At 49.5% G+C, this 24,407-nt stretch overlaps 1 long non-coding RNA gene across 1 annotated transcript; it reads left to right on the forward strand.

Moving 5' to 3' along the window:
* The first annotated feature begins 14,153 nt into the window (after positions 1-14,153).
* Positions 14,154-23,262, forward strand: LOC118237872. The gene is made up of 4 exons (XR_004768113.1): positions 14,154-14,358; positions 16,038-16,182; positions 21,734-21,905; positions 22,508-23,262. It is a non-coding gene; the product is annotated as an uncharacterized LOC118237872 (long non-coding RNA).
* The last annotated feature ends 1,145 nt before the right edge of the window (positions 23,263-24,407 follow it).

The raw sequence follows: 24,407 nt of genomic DNA on the forward strand, positions 1-24,407 counted from the left end.
GTCTACTTTGATCACTGGTAATATCCAGTACATCAAATAGATCTAGTTGCAGACCTAACTAGCATTTTCTTTGTGGGTTGTGCATCAAGACAGTCTTCAACCACAAAGCAGAGCAGAAAGCTATCCGGAGGAAATGCCTTAGCTCTGAGAGGTTAGCCCCAGGGAGCTTTTCTGTGATACTGGGAATCCAAACATAGGGATTTTTTTTGTGCTAGGTGAACACTCTACCTACTCAACACCCCAGCATCTCCTGGGGGGGGGTTCACCTGATGTAGGCAGACAAGACTCCCCAGAATGGGGGACACTGACCCGTTTGAGGTGACAGTTGGCATAAGTGTTTCCATTTTGGTTTGGTCTGCTAGAGCAGAACCGTCTGAAGCAAAGCGTCCTCCTAGGACTTTGTTTTTAACAAGGCTGAGTGCCTTTCCCTCCCACCAGCCCCACCCTAGAGGCACACTGAAAGTAGGAGAAGGTTGACCAAGGCTCCCACTCTGTGGCTATTTCACCCAATTGCTGGAGAATTCGGTTAGAACCCGGAAGGCTGTGATCTGAAGACATCTGCTAAGTGCCAATTTCCTACCTGTTATCATTTGCTTCTTGGGTAACTAGAAAAACAACTGTTCTTTAGTGCTGACCAGAGGGGGAAAGGGAACAAAAAATCCATGACCCCTGTTTCCTGTTGGATTGTGAAACAGAAGGTAAATATTTAAGTCACTGTGGCCCAGAACAATCGGCCCCATTGTGACATGGCTGGTGGAGTCTTTTTCTTTTTAATACAAACTCTTTCCAGTTGGAGAAGCCGAACAAAAAAAAAAAGAACAACCCGGCCAGTGGTGGCCCAGGCTGGGGCCACTAGAGTAGAAGCAGACACAGCATCAGGGGCTTGGGGACAGCTCAGCCCTTTTTGGAGTCAATGCTAGAGTGTTCTTGGGTTTCCCAGAGTCAACTTCTCTCTCCCTCTCCCTCCCTCCCCCCCTCTCCTCTCTTTCTCTCCTCCTTTCCTTCCTTTCCCTTTCTCCTTTCTCTCTTTCCTTTTTTTCCGTGTGTGTGTGTGTGTGTGTGTGTGTGTGTGTGTGTGTGTGTGTGTTTGAGCAGGGTTTCTCTGTGTAGTCTTTGCTGTACTGGAACTCTCTCTATAGACCAGGCTGGCCTTGAACTCACGGAGATCTGCCTGCCTCTGTCTCCCGAGTGTTGCAATTAAAGGTGTGAGCCACCATGCACGACCAGAATCATTTTCTTTAATGGGAAATTGTCGGAGTTTTAGAAGCCACAAACCATGGACAGCCTGAGAAGGGATGAGGGCTTGTGTCACGACTTTTCCTTCTTCGGATCCACACTCCTGCCCACACTCTGTGACTGGCTGTGGTCCCCAACCCTGTGCTCAACAGCCTTGGCCGTGAGGCACTCTGGTTTTCTCTGTTTATCCTCATCATCACCACCATCATCATCATCACCATTATTGTTTTGATGGGGTCTCAAGTAGTCCAGGCCTAGCTTCTAGCTCACTACACAGTCAAGGATGAGCTCGGTAGGTCTCCCGCCTCCCAAGTGCTGGGATCACAGGTGTGCTCCACCATGTGCTGCCAGGGCTTCGTGCATGCCCGACAAGCACCCTACCAACTGAGCCTCCACTCCAGCTCAGTCTCCAGTTTAGTCTACACTCCCTTCAGGGAACAATGCCATGCTGACCCATGGCAGCGACCTGTTCCAGACCTTTTCGCCACTGCTCTGTGAAGTCTTGAAAGAAGAGGCAGCAAAGCCATGCAAGGTTCTCAGAGCCTCACCAGGACCCAGGGCAGGGGACCCAGGGGCTGCCAGCTGGGTCTCCATCCGTGCATGACCGGCTGTGCTGTCCAACACTATGGGAAGAGACTTCTTTGGAGCCCATCTGGGCAGCTCTTTCACTCACATGGCCAATGCTTATTTGGGAACTGTGTGTATCTGGAATTGTGTTGAGCTCTGGGGACACAGGGACTGAGTCAGGCCAGCTCTCTATAGGAAACAGTCTTCAGAGAGTTGGTGAGTTGCATTCAGGGTTGTGTGACAGACGTGTCTCAGACCTGGGACAAATGGCTAACTGAGGTGACCATTAGTATGGCAAAATGGATGCTGGCTGCCTGGTTTTCCCTGCAACCCTCAGTCCCTCCCTGTTACAGTCCTCCTGGCTGCCATAGCCTGCCTCCCTCCCGGCTCCCCCGGGCTGGACTGCCCCTCCCCAGATGTCCATTTTGGTTGCCCATCCTCTTTTGGGGCCTCCTGGCTGCTCAACCTAGTTCCCCTCTCCCCTCCCCCTCTCCTCACATGGTTCAGGGTTTAATGTCCACTTTGGACTCTCCCTGGGTCACTGCCTCGGATATCTCTGTCTTTGTCTCCGCTCTCCCTTTTATCCACAATAAACTTTCTCCTTCACCACACCTAGGAGCCGTCATGTCCTTTCCTTTTTCTTTCTTTCTTTCTTTCTTTTTTTTCATTCAGACACCTGATCTGGACTTGGGGCTCAATGAACAGGGAAGGAGTCACCCAGGCTTGGGCATCTCCCCTTCACTTCTGGTCTCCTATCTAGGGGAGCACACCCTGAGACCATGTACGTAAAAGAAAACAATATGGCAGCTCACTTACTTAAATTTTTGGTTTGATTTTACTCATAGGCACAAACCAGCAAGAGAGTTGCAAGTTCAATGCAAAAACCCTCTGAGCCATTAAAGACTTGGGGAGCTCATGCTAGGACTGTCGTTGAGGGGTGCAGCATTTGCCTGACATGTGTGAGAGGCATCAGTTTAGATCTCCAGTGCTAGCTGAAGACTGGGGCTGTAAATCTTGACTTGAAGTTACAGTGACGTTCTTGGGATGGGAGGAGGCTCCAGGGTAAGAGGTGCTAGCTGCAGAGGCATGAGGGCATAAGTTCAAAGCCCCAGAACCCATGAGAAAGCCAGATATGATCACGTGCCCCTGTGACCCCAGCACTACAGAGGAAGAGACAGGAAGATTGCTAGGGTTTGCTGGCCTCGGGCCTAGCTCTAGAGTCAGTGAGACCCTGTCTCGAGGGACGAAGGTGGAGAGCAATCCCATAGGACACCTGATGCCCCTCCCCACCATGTACTCACACAGGCATCTGGACTCACACACACACCAAGCGTGAGCACGCAAGCGCGTACACACACACACACACACACACACACACACACAGAGTTGAGTAACCAACCCTTGAGGTTGGTCCTTGAGGCTCAGACACTGAATCCTTTTACAGTCGAGCTGGCAACCATCAACGTCAGGAGACTATCAGCAGCTCAAGGCCACCCTTGAATCTGAGACCCCACTCAACTTGTGCCACTTGTCCTAATAATGTCCTTTATGTCCAGTCACACAGTACATTGAGTCAGTTCCTTGTCTTTCCCTGACCCTTATGACCCAGCCACTTCTGGAGATAATGGGACAGTTGCTTCGTCAGGATGCACCTAGGCTTTTGACATCTAGAGCTTCCGAGTGGCTGGGGGGGGGGGGAGTGTCTATTACAAGAACCACTGAAAAAGTGGCGGTGTGAATGCCAACTGACTTGTCCTTTGACGTGTGGTGCGGAGCTTTGATTTGCCAGTGTCAACCACCTGATGAGGGGGCACATGCCAGACTTCATCTGGGAAGCTGGCTTTGTGTCTGTGTCACTGATACATGTTTGGCAGGAGGTCCTGCAATGCTTGTTGTTCTCATCAGACTGAATGTGTCTCGGGCTCTCTCCAGCTGCTAGGTTACTACCTGTTTCCATCTTATTTTGATGTCCAAGCCCATCCTACAGCTGGTGACCCCTTCCGGCTGACTTCCAGGTTCTTTGGATGTTTCTGTTCTGTGGACTACAGAGACATTCGAGCTCACGTGTCCTCTCCCTGGAACAGACTGTTGCTCCCAAGAGCTGCAATCAGGGAATAGCATTAGAAATCCAGGTCCGGGAGTCAGGGTGCTTGTCACAGCCTGCCCGTGGCTCCAGGGACATCCTGGGAGACGCACTAGGGAGCAGGTGTGGACAGCTGCACATCTATTTTGGTTGAAATTGTTGAGTTTAGTCCAGCAGCACAGGTTCTTTCTCTGTCTTCATCTGTCCACCCTCCATCTTCTGCCGTCCACACCCAAAGTTCCATGTCAGAACTGCCTCCAGGATGTACACTACAGCTCCAGACTGACCTGCCCATCAGCCTCAGTGAGAACCACTTATAGGGAAAGCGTGAGGGATTTTAACCTCTCCAGAGGACCCCAGGGACCGCAGGCACAGGACATGGGCTATCTCCCGTGAAATCCAGGCAGCCATGAGATCCCGCCTCTGAAGGGTTGACAGAGCTACAGGGCCTTTTAAGGTTGTGTCTATTGTAAAAAATGGACGCGCCTTATCACGTATCTCATATCCAGGTATTTTCATCCTTGCAATACATATGGTTACTCATTACCTCAATATTTTAATTCCACACAGTTACAGCTAATTAAGAATGTCAGATAAAAATGTGGCTACGTTAGTGTCATGGACACTGAAGAGATTTAAAAAGTGTAAATGCCTGCCTGTAAAGTTAATGATGACATTCCAAAAGAAAAGCTGACATCTTGTCTTACGTGGCGACGGCCACCTCTCAAGTGCTCCCTTGGGAAGAGGTAGGTTTTCAGCAGGTTGTTCTCTGACCTCCATCTGCACACACAGTGTGTGCTTTGTGTGCCCACATACATGACACACATAAATAATTTAAAAACATTCCACTTGATTAAAAAAAAAAACAAAAACAGCTTATATTCGATTCTGAATTTACTGATTTTGTGCATTTTAATAGACATTGACTAATTTTTCCAACATCAGATATTGTCTTCTGTCTAATATTGTCCATCTAATATGCTTCCTATTTTAGAAAACACTCTGAAGAATCCAGGAAGAAAGACAGAGGAAGGGAAGAAAGGGAGTTAAATTTGCTCAAAAATTCTAAGAACCATAGGCACCTACTGAGACCCTAAAATAACCCAAATGTGAACTGTGCAGAATGAAATAATATAGACCCCTTTCCAAGAAGTTCAGCCATGGAGAACCTTTGTGAACAAAACCCGGACTCCTGCTGTGTCCTCCACCTTCCTGCTTTGTTGGCACCAGGCCAGCACCTACTCCTCTCTCCTAACCAAGACCATGGCCAAGACGATGCAAACTCTCTACAGTTTCCCCTTTAAGAGTGTTGCATCTCAGCCACTAGCATTTCAGTTTACGGGGTACCTTTTAAAACCCTGAGCCTGAAAGCCTTTGAAACAGGCAGCAGCTGAGATGATTCTCAGAGGTCCAAGGCCAGAACCTTATTTTTTTAAAGTCTTGTTTATTAGAACAACAAGACCAGCTCACACATGTCAAAGCATATTACTCACAGTCAAGGGTTAATTAGTTTCTTTCTCTTCTGTGATGTACATGGTATTAATCAGCCCCGGGTTTTCCTCCTTCTCCTAACCCACATCCTTAGGAAGAGAGAGCTGAAGACTTTTCCAGTTATGCAACTTGTTGGGGGGGAGTGACAGGGTGGAGGAGTGACAGGGTGGAGGGGTGACAGGGTGGAGGGGTGACAGGGTGGAGGGGTGACAGGGTGGAGGGGTGGCAGGGTGGAGGGGTGGCAGGGTGGAGGGGTGACAGGGTGGAGTGACAGGGTGGAGGGGTGACAGGGTGGAGGGGTGACAGGGTGGAGGGGTGACAGGGTGGAGGGGTGGCAGGGTGGAGGGGTGGCAGGGTGGAGGGGTGACAGGGTGGAGGGGTGACAGGGTGGAGGGGTGACAGGGGGTGACAGGGTGGAGGGGTGTGGAGGGGTGGCAGGGTGAGTGGCAGGGTGGAGGGGTGACAGGGTGGAGGGTGGCAGGGTGGAGGGGTGACAGGGTGGAGGGGTGACAGGGTGGAGGGGTGGCAGGGTGATGGGTTGGAGGGCTAAGGGGTAGAAGGGTGACAGGGAGGAGGGGGAGGGGTGGCAAGGATGATGGACAGCTCTTGGGAATCTACTTGATTTTCTTAGTTCTCTCCCCTAGTTTTGTTTACCATAAAATATTTCTAACAAAAGATCTGAAGATGCAGCTCAGAAGTGGAGTGCTTGCCTAGCATATGAGAGGTGTAGGGGTTCAATTCCCAGCACCTCTCCAAGGAAACAGGCAAACAAGACAAGAATATCACCCATCTGTCTTAATGACTTCTATTTCCAGTGCTGTATTTTTCTCCACACCCCAACACATTTTTTTAAGTATCTAAACAAATTCTACGTGGGATATTACTTTACCCATAAAGACTTTGGTCTGTACCTATAGCAGATGTCATTCCCGCCCCTGCCATCCACTTAATACCACTATGGACCTAAGGAGATGGGAAAAGTCTTCGGATCGTTGCTCCGTCAGTCAGATTGACCACAGTTTAGGGTCAGCAGAACTGGTCAGTAGGGAGACCAGGACGGGGATGGGGACACAAAAGGAGAACAGGACGGAACCTATGGGCAGCTGTGTGCCCATCTGCCATGCGGCTGGTTCACCTAGCTCTGAAATCTGGTATTTCCTCTGGACCACTTCTAACCTGAAAGTGTACAGAGAAAAGGTTGGGGGAATCAGTGTAAGCCCCTGCCATTTCATGCCCATCTCTCCCATTTTCCTGTTTTTCCATGATGAGTCTGTGTGTATACATGTGTGCATGTGGGTGTACACTTGTGTTCTGGTACACACATACACTTGTGTGAAACGTGTGTGGTGGTCGGGGTGAACTTCAGGTGTTCCTCAGGCATTGTCCATCTTGCAGTTTCAGACATTGCCTCAGGACTGCCAGATACCTCACATAAGCTACCCAAGAAGCCCTGGGGATTTATTCATCTTCGATATTCACTAAGGCTTTTTTTTTTTCTTTTTTAACTTAGCTGTATAAATGGCTGCTTGCATGTATGTACAAGTGCCTAAAGAGACCAGGAGGGGGCGCTAGATCCTGTCGATGCAGAGTTACAGGCGGTTATGAGCCACATGACTTGGTTGCTGGGAACTGAACCTGGGTCCCCTGCAGGAGCAACCATCGCTCTTACCTGCTGAGTACTTGCTGCATTTTGTGGGTGCTGGCTTGACAAGCACGTTTCAAGCTGATCCGTACCTCCGTACCTCCCCAACCCTCTTATGACGAGCTCTTACAACGGATTTGTTCACAGTGGGGTCAGCACAGGAGCCGCACATCACCTTGGACTGTTGTTAATGTCCCCTACGGTCCCACAGCCGTGTTAGCTGGAACCGGAACGCTTATCCTGATCGAACTCCCCACGCCTGCCTTTGGCCTGCTCTGTCCTCCTGGTGTGGTGCTGGCTACACTCAGAGGCTCAAGGGGCTGACATTTTGCTTTTGTTTGGCAAAACAGACCTTGGGTTCCTTTGCTTTTCCGCTGCCTTTGGGGCTTTACATCATCGTAGGCACCTATGGTTGCTAGGCGCCAGGAAGAAGCCCATGTATGGTCGACCTGGCCAGCAACTCTACCTTCTTAATCCGTGTGAGCGGCCCATGCAAGGGATAATGTTCAGGGACAAATTCCATCAATAGAGCGCCTGCAACTATTCTGGCCTCACAGCAGCGCCAGTCCCGCCTCCTTGGTGGCCCGTGGGCTGTTTCTGCCTTCAGCTTGCGAACTTCCCTTACCAGGTGGTGCCAGCTCCCCCTAACACCACATGAGCACTTTGGCTGCATTAACCTTTAAAATGACACCGCCTATATGCCCTCCCGATAGCATGCTGAGCTCTCTATGAACCAAGGCTATGGAAGCCAAGGTCGTTCTCCCCCAGAGCAGAAGCTTACAGACACCAGGAACGCACTCTGACAGACTCCCCAATGGGTCAAGTGACCCTGGTGTTGAGTTTTGCTCCACCCTTCGACTTTTATAGCCTGGGCTCATGGTCACAATGAAAGGCTTGCTCTAGCAACTCATGGCTTCTGGCAGAGAAAATGTTTAACTCTGCCGTTTCTTGAACCAAACGACTTCAGCAAGGCTATGTGCTCCTTCCCCAGAGAGAAAAAAACAGAATGAGTGACCAGGTTCCTCAAACTCAAAACCTCCAGATGTCCAGTGGTTTGGGAAGCACGCTAGCCAGCTTGTGCATATTTTCTAGTCCGTTGGGAACTGCCCCCTTTCTCCTACAGGCCTGCTACAGAATGTGGCGTGAACACCACAAGATGTGTGGATCATTTCAAGGTAAAGAAAGAAATGAAGTGTTTTTGAAAAGAAGTCACAAGCAAAGTTCCTTTGAGCTCCAGCCCACAACTCCGCCAGTGTTTTGACAGAAGAATCATGTCTGAGACAAAAGAGTTCTTCCAGGAAGCAGCTCCAGGCAAATGGGGTGAGGGACCCGTGTAAGTGGAACTGTGCACTGGAAGGTCTCCAGAGTGTATGGGGTGGACGTGGGATGGAGGCACTGAGTTTGGAAAGCCTCAGAAATCATGGCTCTGGAAAGTGGCCTGTCTTCTGCTGTCCCGCGCGATTATCTCGCCGGCAAGAACCACACAGGACATTCGGATCCTTCTGCAGTAAAGCTTTAATGCATCTTGAGAGGAGAGCATAAGCTTACCAGAGCGGAGACTCCAAGCCAAGAATCCCGTCCCCTAATAAAGGCTGGCAACCGCCGCCTGGGACGTGTCACCCTATGATTGGCTGCAGCTCATCAGGCCATGACGCCACGGAATAGGCAGAGATCAAGGAATGGAAAATTACCCAGTGCCTGCGCAATAATCTTGTTTACATTCAGTGCCTGCAGGCGCCATCATTGTAATGGAGAATGCAGGGACAGCTCCCTACATTCTGCACCCTCCAGGAAAGCAGGTGCCTGAGCTTGAGACTCACAAAGGGAAAGTGACTTCCATGGAAGGAAATCAAGATGCTCTTAGCTGGGGGATGGGCACAGGGTAAGGAAGCCGAGGAACATCTGAGCAGAGATGGAGCTCGGGTCCATCACTTCTTTCCTGTAAAGTCAGAGGTAACAGTGGTTTCCTGTTATTACGAAAATGCTTCTTTTAAAAAAGCAAAACAAAACAAATAAAGAAAAAAACGTGGGGCTGGAGAGACGACTCTGATTAAGAGAACTGGCTGCTCTTGTAGAGGACCCAGGTTCAGTTCCCAGCGCCCACATGGTGACTCACAACTGTCTGCAACTCCAGTTATAGGACATTTGATACCCTTTTCTGGCCTAGGCATGCAAGTGGTATACATACATACATACAGGCAAAACACACACACACACACACACACACACACACACACACACACACACACACACACGCGCACGCACGCACGCACGCACGCACGCACGCACGCACGCACACACACACACACACACACATGCATGTGTACCCCCTTAATATCTAAATGTCTAAAACTTTGGACACAAAAGTTCACTGTTAAAGCCTGGTTTAATTACCTTTCAGGAAAAGCCAGCAAGGAAGCTGGAGCCTTTGTACTGACGCTCCCCACTTAGCACATTCACGAGCAGAGCCATGGTCCTAGGAAGGGCAGATGTCAGGGAGCACAGGGAGAGAAATTCGGTCATCTGCCTTCTGAGCACCAGAGCTGTGTTTCCACAGCTGTCCTTTCAGGGGCTCTCTGGGGAGAGCTGGCTTTAGCTCAGCTTGGCCCGGGAACCACATGACTGAGGCTCTCCGGTCTGGAGCAGCTGAGCACAGCTGTGGATGGGGAGGAAGCAACAACCAACCATCACAGTCAGCCCTTCAGGCTGGGGTTCCAGGCAGCCTCGAAAAATCTGGGAAGAAATGAAGCTGCTCACAGATGGATGAAAAAGCCACATCATAGAGGCTGGAAAAGGCTCTGTTTGTTTGTTTGTTTGGTTTGTTTGTTTTTGGACAGAGAGTCTTGCGATGGAGGCTAGGCTGGCCTCTGAGTCTCAATCCTCCAGCCTCAGCCTCCTTGTCTATTTTTAAAAACAAAACAGTTATAGGGACAGTGAGATGACTCAGGGGTTAAAGGCATCTGCCTCCTGCCTGGAAACCCGAGTTTGATCCCCAAGAGCCTACAGGATAGAAGCAGAGAACTGACTCCTGCAAGTTGTCTTCTGACCTCCACACACACGTCTTGCCATGCTTCCCCCATCCCAAGAAAAGATAAACATTTTCAAAACAGGGATTCTCTGTGTAGCCTGGTTGTCTTGGAACTCACTCTGTAGGCTAGCCTGGCCTCGAACTCACAGAGTTCCTCCTGCCTCTGCCTCCTGAGTGCTGGGGTTAAAGGTGTGCGCCATCACAGTTGGTACAAAGTGTTTTTTAAAACCCTCTTACTTAACACAGCACTGAGATAGGGAATGTAACTCAGTGGTATAGTATATGTTTATAAACAAACAAACAAAAACCCATTGGTATTTAAATAAAACAACATGCAAATTTCCAAACAATTCATTAAAATAATCTTGTGTTTTATTTTTGTGTATGTGTGTGTATGTATGTGTGAATATGCTGTATGTGTGTTATATGTGCATCTGTGTGTGTGTGTGTGTGTGTGTGTGTGTGTGTGAGAGAGAGAGAGAGAGAGAGAGAGAGAGAGAGAGAGAGAGAGAGTACAGACGCTGGAGGAGGAGGCGATCCTTCCTGCTTATCAATCTACCTTATTCCCTTGAGACAGGGTCTCTCACTGAGCCTGGAGCTAGGCTAGCAACCAGCAAGTCCCAGAAATCCTCCTGTCTCCATCCCCAACAGTGTGGAGGCAGCCATGCTCTGCATTTTCCATGGGTGCTGGCCATCCAGACTCAGGTCCCTGCGATCATGTAGCAAGTGTTCTTACCCACTAGGACATCTCTCCGCTCCTACCTATTTATCTTTTGTTTTATTTGTTGAGTTTTAGTTTCTATTTTTTATGTATATGAACACTTTGCCTGCCTGTGTGTCTGTGTATCCTGTGCATGCCTGGTGCATGTAGAGGCCGGAAGAGGGTGTTGGAGCCCCTGGAACTGGGGTTACTGATTGTGAGCCACCGTGTGGGTGCTGGGAATCAATGCCCAGCTGTCAGTACTCTTACCTGCTGAGCCAACTCTCCAGCTCCTTATTAGGAATAGATCATTAATTAATTATGTTTGAGATAGAGTCTCACTATGTAGCCCTGGCTGGCCTAGAACTCTCTAGGTGGACCAGGATGGCCTCAAACTTAAAGAGATCTGTCCAACCTCTTTCTCCTGAACACTGACTGGGGTTAAAGGTGTGAACCACCCACACATTGCATGTTTATTTATTTTCAGTGAAAGGCTACACGTTTAGCTTTTAACCTATACTTGTCGCAATGTGGATCACTTCAGATTTTGCTGACAAACAATACTATTTCTTAACAGAATTAATTTAAACCAAACAATACGTTTTTCTTTGAAAGTGATCAAGTTGAAGTCAATATTTGCATATAAACCTGGGTTTTGTAGTCAGTAAAAAGCAACCAGTTGGTTGCATTGATAGCTTCAGCCTCAGTGTGCTCTCCCCAGCCCCGACATCACTGCCCCCCACCAAACTATGTAGACGCCACCTTGCTGTGGGCAGACTCCAGATGTGCCTCTTTGCCTCACTCTCTAGAAGACAGCTGCCCTTTACGCCCCCAAACTTCAGAAATCTGGAAGTGCTACTAAAGTCAACTGTGACCAAAGAAAGCTCAAAAGAATGCATGAGGCGGATGTGGGGAGCCCAAAGAATAGGAAAGGAAGCTGAGTCACCAGGCCCCAGGACCACTACAGGGACGTGGGAGCCAGAAAATGGCTGGCAGGCTCTTTAAAAGTGGAAGTTTTCGTTTTCTCAAAACTTCAGATGTAAACCGTCAATCACTTTCAGAGGGCCTGGTACCTGCTCCGTTTGCCTGCCCTGTCTGCAGCCTTCCTGAGCTGGCGTCCCTGGTGGTCTGGTCTGTGGTGTCAGTCCTATCCAAGTCTGCATTCAGCCCACCAGAACCTCGGCCTCCCTAGCAGCAGGAGAGTGGGCACAGCCACCTGGGTCTGCTTCCTGGCCTTCACTGCTGCAACTGCGGGATGGCAGTGGAAGGCTGGGGTTACCAGAGGCACTTCTTGTCCAGTGGCAGGAAGCAGGGAGACAGAAAGAGACCAGGAGCAAAAAATACTTCCCAATCCATGGCCTACTTCCTCCCTCCAGCTCTGTCCTGTAAGGCAGCTGCACTCAACCTTGGGTCACCACCCCTTTGGGAGTTGGACGGCCCTTTCACAGGGATCACTCAAGACCATCAGAAAACACAGATACTTATATTACGATTCATAACAGTAGCAAAATTACAGTTATGGAGTAGCATCGAAATAATTTTATGATTGGAGGTCACCACAACATGAAGAACTGTATTCAAGGGCCGCAGCGTTAGGAAGGGTGAGAACCACTACTCTAAGGTGACCACAACCTTCCAAAAGAGTGACGACCAAAAGTAGAGCACACAAGCCTGTGAGGAACATTTCACAGTTAACCTGCAATGCTGACCATTCTATCCTCTGGCCTAACTCCCATAAACTCAGCTTGTTCAGGGTGGTGCCATGCCTGGGGACAATACTCACCTTTCCCAAGGCCTTCACAGCTCAGGTAAGCCAGCTGGCATGGCTCTGAGCTGTGTAGGAGGTCTGACTGAGATATCTGGAAACAATCACAAAACACAACAACACCAAGGGTGGGAGAAATGGCGGCTCACCAGTCAAGGCACCTGCTGTGCACCCTGATGCCCTGAGTTTGATCCGCAGAGCCCATGTGAAGGTGGAAAGACATGAATGACTCCACACCGTTGGCCTCTGGTCCCCACGAGTACACCTTGGCACATGACACCCGCCCAACACAAGGACATTATGCGCGCGCGCGCGCGCGCACACACACACACACACGCACACACACATATACACACTCACACACACTCACACACACATATATACACACTCACACATGCACACACTCACACACACATACACTCATACACATACACTCACTCACATACCCACACACTCACACACATACACACAAACTCACACAATACACACTCACACAATATACACACATATTCACACACACTCACACATGCTGATAATGATTTAAAAATCAATCAAAAGTGTGGGCGGTGGTGGTGCACACTTTTAATCTCTGCACTCAGGAGGTAGAGGCAGAGGCAGGTGAATCTCTGTGAGTTCAAGGCCATCCTGGTTCCCAAAGCAAGTTCCAGGACAGCCAGAACTACAGAGAAACTGTCTAGAGAAAGAAAAATATTAATAATCAGAACAAGAAGCGACCCTTTATGTTGCCTAGAAGTTTTTTCTTCTTAAGAGTAAATCTTGAATTTGAGCTTTTTCATTAGGACTGGAGACTTTTTTCAAGAAAAAACAAACCCCTCTTAGTCTAGTTGGTTGGAAAGATGGGCCCAAGTCTAGATGAAGGCAATTTATACCATCTGTAGATCTTGTACAGGGCTGGAAAGAGAACCTAAGCCAAACAGTTTCATAAGACCAAGTTTAAAGCAGGTCTCCACGGTGGCTGTGGTGGATGATGGCTTTCCCTTGTCTAAACAGCAGTCGGGAGGGTCAGGCAGAAGGCAAACTTAATAGGTAGCTATTATGTGGAGCCACAAAGAACTTCACATTCCACTGTGGCTCTCTGACCTCATCACCAACACTTAAATCTCTGGTGGTTTTGGATTCCAGAAATGTATCCTTTCCATAGCTCCTCTGTGACTTGTCAAGAGAGAATGCTTCCAGAACCTTCCATGCATAGGCAGCTTGGCTCTGACATAGGAGAGCGGTGGGAAGTGTACCGGGTTCCCATTGCATCTAAGAGCTCAGCTGTGCACACAGCAAGAATTGAAGCTCTTAGCTAGTGGTCATTTTTTTTCCCTTTTTAACTTGTGTGTGTGTGTGTGTGTGTGTGTGTGTGTGTGTGTGTGTGTGTGTGTGTGTGTTGTAAGCTCTTTGACCTTAAATCTCCAGCTTCTAGAACAAGGTGATGGTAAAGACCATAGTCTGCCAAGCATGGTGGATCATGTCTCAGCTTGGCAGGCTGAGGCAGGAGGATTACCTCTAGTTTGAGGTCACCATAGGCTATTATAAGTGAGCTCCAGTCTGGGCTACAGAGTGAGACCCTGTATAACCCTTGAACAGAATCCAGGATCAGCTAGGTGCCAGGCCTCTGGGTGCATGGGGGTGGGGTGGGGGGTAGCTTTATTATGTTAATTGAGACCCACCCACTGTGGGTGACACCATTCCCTAGCTGGCTCTTGGGCTGTCATAATGAAGAAAAGATGCTGGACAGGAGCAAACATTCCTTTCTCTGCTTCCTGAGATGCAGTGTGATTAGCTGCCTCAGACGGCTGCCTCGACTTCCCTGCCAAGGACATGAGACTGAGCAAAAGTAAGCCCTTGTCTCCTAAGTTACTTTTGTCACAGTATTTCTTTGTAATATTTATTTTTTATTACATGTGTATTGGTGTTTTGCCTGCATGTATGTCTCTGTGGGGGTATGGGATCCCCTGGAACTGGGGTTAAAGACAGCTGTGAGCTGCATGTGGGTGGTGGGAACTGAACTCAGGTCCTCTGGAAGAGCAGCCAGTGCTCTTAACCACTGAGCCATCTGTCCAGATCCTTGTCACAGTATTTTACCACAATAACAGGAAAAGAAGTTAAGACGGGCCCTGTCTCAGCACACAGAGGCCACAGCCTGTAGCTAATCCAGGCAGACACAGACAGGGACGTCACAAGGAGAAGAGAGTGTGCACTACCCCAAACCCTTCCTTGCCAATGTAGCTGTGTAGCTGCAAGGAAGTTAGCTTCACCGTTGTCTTCCAGACAAGAGTTATGGGGTTGGCAAAGTAGCTCGGTTGGTAGAGGGTTCGCCTAGTGTGCACAAAGCTCCGGTTTCATTCCCCACACCACATAAACCAGGGCATGGTGGCTCTGCCTGTAATCCCAGCACTTGCGAGGTGGAGGGGCAGCACTCAGAAGTTTAAGGTCCTTCTTCACTGCATGGCAAGTTTGAGGCTTCATGGGGTGGGGGTAGAGGGGGGCAGGAGATGGGGTGACATGGGTTATGTTAGTCCGAGGTTGGCTTCTTGTCTGTTTCTTCACCTGGGTCCTTGGGTCTGAGTGTGAAAGTGGAGGAATACATGGGGGCTGCACACAGGCCAGGCGGGCAAGCTCTGAGGCAACTGGCAGGCAGCTGAGCGTCTGTTTGGCTTGAGGGAAGAAGGGCCAGTCATTATCGTGGAAGTGCCTCTGATTAGCACCTTCCAGCCCCAACACCCACCTGCATGTGATGAGGTCAGGCCTCTCTAACCCTCTGAGGAGGTAGTGTACATAATGGTGTTTGCTTTGGAGGTGGTAAAACTTAGGCTTGCAGAGGTCCATGCCTCCTTCAGGATCTCCAAGCTGCACCAGGATCAAGATGCCCTGACTGTGTTGGGGAAACCAGGCTGGTTCCCGAGGGCAGTGTGACATCAGGGGGCACTCTGGGAAATTTGCTGTAATAAACTGAATTAAACCATATACTTCACAGTGCTTTCTTCCATAAAGAAATTGTGTCTGTGTGGAGTATGCCTCTGCCAGACTGATGTGTGCAGACTCAGCTTGCACACAGGCTGGGTGTTGTTGCCCCTGACTTTGGATTCTAGGGGCACTTATCTGTAACTCTGCTCCAGACTGATGGACATTTCCATAGAAATAGACCACTTGCCAATCCAGTCATTACTTTTTCATAATTTCGCCTGCTTTTCTTCCCTCCCCTCCTTCTCTCTTTCCTTCCTTTTTCTGTTGAGACAGGCTGGACTGAAACTTGGAATCCTCCTGTCTCAGCCTCTACAGTGCCACAACCACAGGTGTTAGCCACCATGCTTAGCTCTGGATCCACGGCTCCACAGTTAAGAGCTCTTGCTGTTCTTCCACAAGACCCAAGTTCAGTTCCCAGCACCCACCTCCTGTAACTCCAGCTCCAGATATTCTGATAGCCTCTTCTGGCCTCCATGGGCTTACATACAAACATACACATAAATAAAAACAGCACACACATAAATAAAAACAAATCCTTTTTTTTTTAAGTTTAAGAGAACTTGTAGTGAAAGCCATGCCGTGTGGTTCTGCTCACCCCTGGAGACTGAGTGGCAGAAGGTATCCAGACTCCCTCGGGTCCCCTCAAACTGTGCAACACAGGAAACAGAGTCACAGACTGGATTCTGCACCAGAGGTAAGCTTGTAGCAGAGAGAGAAGATTCCAGAATGGCTCTCTGTAGCTGGAGTTTCTTTCCACCCTGGTCCCGCAGCCAGTTTGCCCCAAATAAACACACGGACACTATATATTAATTATAAAATTGTTGGCCGATGGCTAGGGCTTCTTCTTTGTTAGCTCTGTCTTAATTATTAACCCATAACTACTAATCTATGTATTTCTACATGGCCTTATCTTACCAGAGAGCGCCTGGCATGTTCTATCTTCCCGGTCTCTACATGGTGTCTCTTCTTAGGCCTCTCTCTCCTCTTTCCCCAGTATTCTCCTCATCTCCTAGCCCTGCCTATCTTCCTCCCTCAACTGGCCAATCAGTGTTTTATTCACCCACTAATAAGAGAAACTTACATACAGAAAAACATACCCCATCAGCTCTTCTGCAAGGCAGACACGGGACAGGGGCGTGGAATGAGTCCTTCTCCAGCCCCCGAACTCTGAAACCACTGTTCCACCGGCCACCTCACCCGGGGTGGCACTTACTGGCTGGCTCTCCTCCTCTCTGCCCTGCTCTCTGCTTTCTGGATTCTGTTGGCCTTCAAACATGGGTGTTTCCAGCACCTCTTGAACATCCAGATAGGCTGCCATTTTTTAGGCATTGCCGAGTGGCTGAGCCTAATTCTAGGGTGCAGCAGGAGGGGCTGCAAACTTGGTCACCCATGTAGCTTCTGCAGTCAAAGCTAAGGTCTCATCTCCAACAGGTTTCTAGTTAACTCTACCCTCTGGGGCCTCGTGTTCTGTCAGGATGAGGGAGGAACCAAGAATACTATGAACAGGAGCAAAGAAGGGCCTGGGCAGCAAGCTGAAGGGATTGTGAAGGGCCAGTTAGAGGACAAAGAAGCATTCCACACACACACACACACACACATTCACACACACATACACACATTCACACACACAGATGCACATTCAAACAATACATACATGCATGCACAAGCATGCACACTCACGCACACTCACACATATGCACACACACTTGTGCATACCCCCCCACACATACACACAGGCATGCAATGAAACATGCACCCATACATGCACACACAGAGTGGGGTGAGGAGGGGAAGGCTGAGAAGACGTGTTATCAGATGGATTAACCATGAAGTGTGAAAGGGTCATCACGGGTAAAAGAAACACTAAATCCAAATAGAAGGCAGCAACTAACTTCAAGACCAAAAGTCATGAAAGAAAAATATTAATTTACTGATTTCATCAGTCAATATTGATATTGTATTAGTACAGAAGGTTTACACTCTGGTCTAATAACAGGAGTATTAAACACTGACTTAACAAAAGCCGATGCAGTAACACTGTTGGGAAGAGTCAAATTTGCAGAGATGCCAGATGCGTGTTCCTCCATCATCCTCCCTGTGTGTCCAGCCCAACATGGTGTCCCTGCTGCTCGAGTCAACTGTGGAGACGGTTCAGTGGTTAAAACTCGTGCTTTATGAGTTTGAGGACCAGACTTCAGATCCTCAGGACACATGTAAAAGTCCTGTGGGGGTTAAGTCCTGACTGTAACTCCAGCCTCGGAAGGCAGAGACAAACTGGCTAGTGAGACGAGCTACAGAACAAGCCCTGGGTTCCAGGGAGGGACCCCGCCTCAGTGAGCGACACGGAAGAGCGCGGGGGGGGGGGGGGCGGGGGGGGGGAGGGAGGGCGATTGCCAACACCAACATTGGAGCTACACACACCACACACACACACCACACCACACACACACACACACACACACACACACCACACAAACACACACACACACACCACACACACTTACACAATACCACACACACACCACACACACCACACACACACACAAACACACACACACACCACACACACTTACACAATACCACACACACCACACACACCACACACACCACACACACACAAACACACACACACACCACACACACTTACACACATACACACACACACCACACACACACACACACACACACACACACACCACACACACACACACACACACACACACACACACACACACACACACACACACACACACACACACACACACACACACACACACACACACACACACACACACACACACACACACACACACACACACACACACACACACAAACACACACACACACCACACACACTTACACAATACCACACACACCACACACACACACACAAACACACACACACACCACACACACCACACACACACACACACACACACCAAACACACACACTACTCACATACCACACATACAAATACACACCAAACACATACACACATCATACACACACCATACACACCACACGAGCACACACACACACACACACACACACACACACACACACACACACACACGGAAAAGTGAAGAATAGCTGTCCTGTGACAGACGATGACAGGAAAACCGACTACACATGTTCAGGACAGATGCAGTGGGGGTTGTTTATTTTCAGAACTCTACCTTTGATGGTCTGGGTCTGTGGATGCCACCCTTGGATGCGGAAGGGCAGCAACAGTCACCGATGAGGAGGCGATTTATCAGGCTGATCTGTTACAATTGAAGGCGCCCAGGGGAGCTGTGTGTGTGGAGGAGGCCAGGGGTGGCTTGTTTTGTCTTGAAATTAAGCCTTTAACCCTATTTGACAAAAACAAACAAACAAACCCTTACATTTTTCCTCAACAAAGCAGTAAAATGGATTTGCTGCTTTGTGTTCAGTTCAGATTGGGAAGCCAGGGTTAGCCCAGTCTACGCCTCATGAAGGTTTCTGTCCCTTCATCTCTCCACTGGTAACCGAAGCCGTCACACTTACACACATAACTAACACACGTACATAGCTAGCACACGTGACTAACGATATACATGTCCTGGGGCGTCTGCAGTGTCACGAAGAGCAGAGAGTTGGGCTCTGGTGGGTGTGTGGGGTGAGGGTGGGTCCACACTTGCACACGCGTGTGGAAGTTAGCACTCAGAAGCTGGTGGGTGTGGGGTGAGGGTGGGTCCACACTTGCACACGCGTGTGGAAGTTGGCACTCAGAAGCTGAGGCAGGGTCTCCTCTCTCTCTGTTGCCTTCTGCACTGCTCCAGGCCTGCAAGCTGCCAGGTGAGTCCCCTGCTTCGTCTCCCCTCTCACCACGAGAGCATCGGATTCCAGATGTGCACCATGCATCAGGCTCTTCACATGGTTTGCAAGGATCTGAGCTCAAGGGATAGGGCTGGTGTGGCCAGCGCTTCTGCTCATTAAGGGATCTCCGTGCTCCCCATTGTCTAAATCCCTTCCTTCTCTTAGATTTAGTAAATCTATGTGTAGGAGGAGTATTTTTGCCTGCAGGTGTGTAGGTGCACCCAAGGAGGTCAGAAGGGTGTGTCGGTGACCTGGACTGGAGTCACCAGTGTGCATTCTGGGGATTGAATGCAAGCCAGTGCTCTTACACACGGAGCCATCTCTCCAGCCCTACCCTTTATAGCTAAGAAGAAGACCTTGTGCTTCACCTTCCCAGGCAGGGTGACAGAATGTCACCTTGGTCATTTCTGTGCATATTGAGGTAAAGCTGGCTGCTTTCTTCGCTGACATGATGCTTGGTGCACATTGTATTTAAGGAGTGCGGAGGTTCCCTCCCTCCCAACACTGGGTAGTAGAAATCTGGCATGGTGTGGCTTAGCCAGGGCTGTGGCTGGATATTTTCAAGACTGATGCTTCACAATATGGACAATCTTATTTTTGGTTTTATTTATTTACCTTTTATTTATGAGTATGTGTGTGAGCCTGCATATAGGCAGCGGGCCAGAGGAAGGAGTTACAATCTCCTGGAACTTGAAGTACGGGCAGTTGTGAGCCACCACGTGGGTCTGGGAACTGAACCCGGGTCCTCTGCAAAAGCAGTAAGCATGCTTAATTAATGCTGAGCCATCTCCACAGCCCACAAACAATCTTTAAGTCACAGTTCAGTAAGCTAGTTTCTAGTCCCACGTTCTTCAGAAAGGATTTTGAGGTGCATGTAGTAAAATAATAACACAGTGGCTTCATTCCTAACAACTGAGCCGTCCTTCCGTGAGTGGATGAACACACCATGCTACAACTAGACAATGGAATACTATTCAGTTAGAAAAAAGAAGCCGAGCAGACAGCTGCACTGGACAAGTGCTTGCCCTGTAAACAGGAAGGCTGGAACCCCAGAACCACATGTTTTTTAAAGCTGGGTGTGGTGGCGCATGCTTGTAACGTCAGCACTGAGGAGACAGAGACTGGCAGATCCCTGGGGCTCCCGGCCAGCTGGTCTACCTAGAAAGTCCTAAGAAGACCATGCTTCAAAATCCAAGGGAGATGGGACCTGAGGATGGCACCTATGGTTGACTTCTGGTCCCTGCATATACAAACATGCGTGTGCACACATGAACACATACACACAAGAGAGACAGAAAGAAAGGGGGGAAGGTCTCTGCATATACAAACATGCATGTGCACACATATGAACACATACACACAAGAGTAGGCTTGGTAAAAAGGGCATGCAGGACACTGAGTCTGATTCTGAATTCTGCAGCAGGAAGGCCAGAGCAGGGGTGGAAGGGGCAGGCTGGACAGAACAGGCAGAGCAGGGGTGGAAGGGGCAGGCTGGACAGAACAGGCAGAGCAGGGGTGGAAGGGGCAGGCTGGACAGAGACGGACAGTACAGGCCGGAGGAGGATGGATGGGGCAGGGCCCACTGTTCACAGAAATGGAATAGATCTATTTTTCGGTAGAAAGAGGCCATCAGTGAGAAGAATTTGTCCCATGTTTGTCCCTGAGTGCATCGACTTTGACTGGAATCTCTACAATTGTCGTTCCCTGTCAAACTCTGACTTAACCCTGCAGAAGGAGCACTGCCCAGCGCAGTCGGGTGTGCAGATGGGCCATGGGGGCCGGCTTCTCATGACTCGGTTTGATGAAGATGACTCTTTTCTTCAACACTGAAGTTGACTTGGGGGCTGGGGACGTGGCTTGGTCAATAAAGTGCCTGCAGAATCAATGAGCTTTAAGTTCAGTGAGGGACCTTATCTCAGGAAATAATGTGGAGAGTGATACAGGATATTTAACATCAACACCTGGCTTTCACATGCACACACACACACACACACACACACACAGAGTTGACTTCAACATCTGGCTTGCTTTTGCATGCCTGTACACACACACACACACACACACACACACACACACACACACACACACACACAGAGTTGACTTCAACATCTGGCTTGCTTTTGCATGCCTGTACACACACACACACACACACACACACACACACACACACACACACACACACAGAGTTGACTTCAACATCTGGCTTGCTTTTGCATGCCTGTACACACACACACACACACACACACACACACACACACACACACACACACACACACACGAGGAGACTTGGGGCTGGACCAGATGTGATGACCTCTTTGCTTCTGCATCCCCTCAATGGTTGAAGAAGAAGCTCCTTTCAAACCTCAGTGCGTGAGGCTTTGGTTTTTTGTTTTGTTTTGTTTGACAGAATCCTTTTGTCACACTCTGTACATCATCACAGGCTGCCAGACATGTCAGGACTCAGGGGCTTTGCAGAGCTGAGAGTTCCTGTCACTTAGAGAGGAGGAGACTGTCTGTGAGTGGCTGGCGGCTCTCTGGCACACAGCTAGTTAACACCAGCGCTGACCTTCCACAGAGAAGTAAGTGATAAACCCTCCCCTGCCACTCACATAAATTACTGCTCTGGGTTGGGCCAAATTCTAGGGCATTCATCATTGTGTCTCAGGGGAGGAGGTCACGTGACTGTCCTCCGCCAGGCAACCTGGTTGCCTCATACTCCAGCAACCTGTCCATCTCTTGAGAAGACGCCTGCTATTTGGGTTAGAGGGGGTTTGTGCAGCAGGAGGAAGGCCTTGCTTCCCACAGTGCAGTCTGACCTGGGAGAGAGGCACTTGGGCAGGCATGAGGTCAGCGATGGAAACCCTGGCCTATGGCCTCCTCACACTCTCCACTCCCAACTCCAACAGCAAGAGCTTCCTTCACATTCAGCCCTAAGCCGTTCCCACTGGCCTGGCTACTGAGTCTTTGGAGTGGACAGAAGGGTCAGAGGGGCTGGCCACAGCTTTGTTAGCAAATTCCTGGCATTCAGACCCTGCTCTCTGCCCTCTGAGGCCTGCACTGACATTCCAGGGTGGCAGGGTGTTTATTTTGACTGGTTAAGGACACTGTCTGGGGGCCATTTGGGCCTGATGCCATTTTGAAGCATTTATGGCCAGGACTGGTAATGGGGACATTTGTTTAGGCTCTCCAGCAGGTTAAGGAACCATGCTGTCTCGGAGTTAATTCTCCATCAAGGACTTTGCTGCCCTATGTCACCACCATCATTGGCACATTTGAGGAGCTGGGGACGGAGCCTTGGACCTCATGCATGCTGGCCAAGTGTGAAGCTACCTGCCCATCTTTTAGTGCTGCTGTCTTCTATGGAGGCTGACGAATTCCAGCGATGAGACCCTGTAGTGATCAGTAGCTCCGGAGTTGATGAGTCTGGACTTTCTTCATCCCTCAGGGACAAAGAACTTGTTTATGGGAATCTGGGGGAGGTGGGGGGGGTTGAGCTGCCTGGGATGATGGATGGGCCTCCACCCCACCCCCATCACAGCAGCTCTGGTAGTATTCATGGGATGCCCGCAGCCTCAACCAGGACACAATGGTGGGGAATCATCACCAGAGTTCCATCTAGGACACACAGGCCAGGGGAAGCACCCCCCATCTCGTGAGACCGAATTCTGCCTCAGTATCATTCTGTCGTCAGTAATGAGAAATATCAAGTCCGTTTTAATCTAAAGCCGTGGTGGACGGAGCACTAGCAGATTTCAAAAGCGCCTCTCTCTTCAGTCACGGAATACATGTGACAAAGAGAGCAGGACAGGACTACTGGGGGGGCAGCTGGAGGGGACAACAGGCACAGGGGAGGGCAAAGGAGGGGATAAATTTGAGTACAGTCTGAGGACACATGTGTAAAAATACCAGTAAAGTCTGTTGCTTTGTATGTCAACTTTAAACATGGATTAAAAAAGAGAAATATTCTCCTCAGATGAAGGATGCGTGTGTGCCTGTGCTTTTGTGTGTGTGTGTGCGTGTGTGCTCTCGTGTGCATGTGTGTGCACACACGAGCTCTGTATCTTGGAAAAGAATATAGTTCCTGTGCAGGTTGTCTGCACAGCTAGAAACATTTAAAATTATACATGTGACAAAAAACCCAAGTGTGTTTGAAATAATAAAAATAAACGATGGTTTTCAAAGGGAAAACAGTGGAAAAAGGACAGCAGCCAGTCACTCAGCACTGGCTTCTTGGTATTTGATTCTTCACCACAGTTATTGGGGAAGTTTGCAGGCCCAGGCATGGGCAGACAGGGCCTTGGGAGTCCCCAGCCTGTCCTTAAGAAGCCCATCTTGTGTTTCTAGTGGAATTCACTATAGAGTTAAAAGGCTGTAAAGATAGTAGAGCTGGAGAGACGGCTCAGTCGTTAAGAGCACCATGTGCTTTCCCAGAAGACCGGTGTTTGATTCCACATGGCGGCTCACAGCACCTGTAACCCTGGTTCCAGGGGTTCTGACACCCTCTTCTGGCCTCCACAAGCACTAAGCGCACATGGTGCAGAGACAGGCAAAACACCCACACATAAAACGTAAAGAGTCTTGAAGACTGTGCATTCTACAATGAGACTAACACACAACCGACTCAAGTCTCGCTTCTTTCATGTCCCCTGCAGCTGTTCCGTGCCCTCTGCAAGCCCTTTTCCGGTACTTGGAAGTCCTGGAGGAACCCAGGAGGCACAGGGCCCAGTCTTCCAGCTTGGAGGAACAATCAGTTTCAGTTTATCTCTCTGGGAAGGCAGTTTGTCAGGGAGAGATGGGGGCAGAAGCTGGAACACCAGGCTGCCTACAAGTTTTAGAAGAGCCCGCCCCTGGGCAGGTAACTCTTCTCAGCCAGCCACTCCTGCAGGTTTCCCTGTGGCTGGTGCCCTATCCCATGTTCCTCAGGGCTGGTGCCCTACCTCGGTGATTTATGCCCAGACCGACTTTGTTTTCATACAATGAACTGCATTATAAAGAAAACTCTTGGACTCAGTTGGTAGAGGGCTTGCTTGCCCTGTGATCATGAACGCATCTGAAAATGCTGGGCACACTCATTTCTGCCC

The sequence above is a fragment of the Cricetulus griseus genome, chromosome 2 (genome assembly GCF_003668045.3).
Source record: "Cricetulus griseus strain 17A/GY chromosome 2, alternate assembly CriGri-PICRH-1.0, whole genome shotgun sequence".
Lineage (NCBI taxonomy): Eukaryota > Metazoa > Chordata > Mammalia > Rodentia > Cricetidae > Cricetulus > Cricetulus griseus.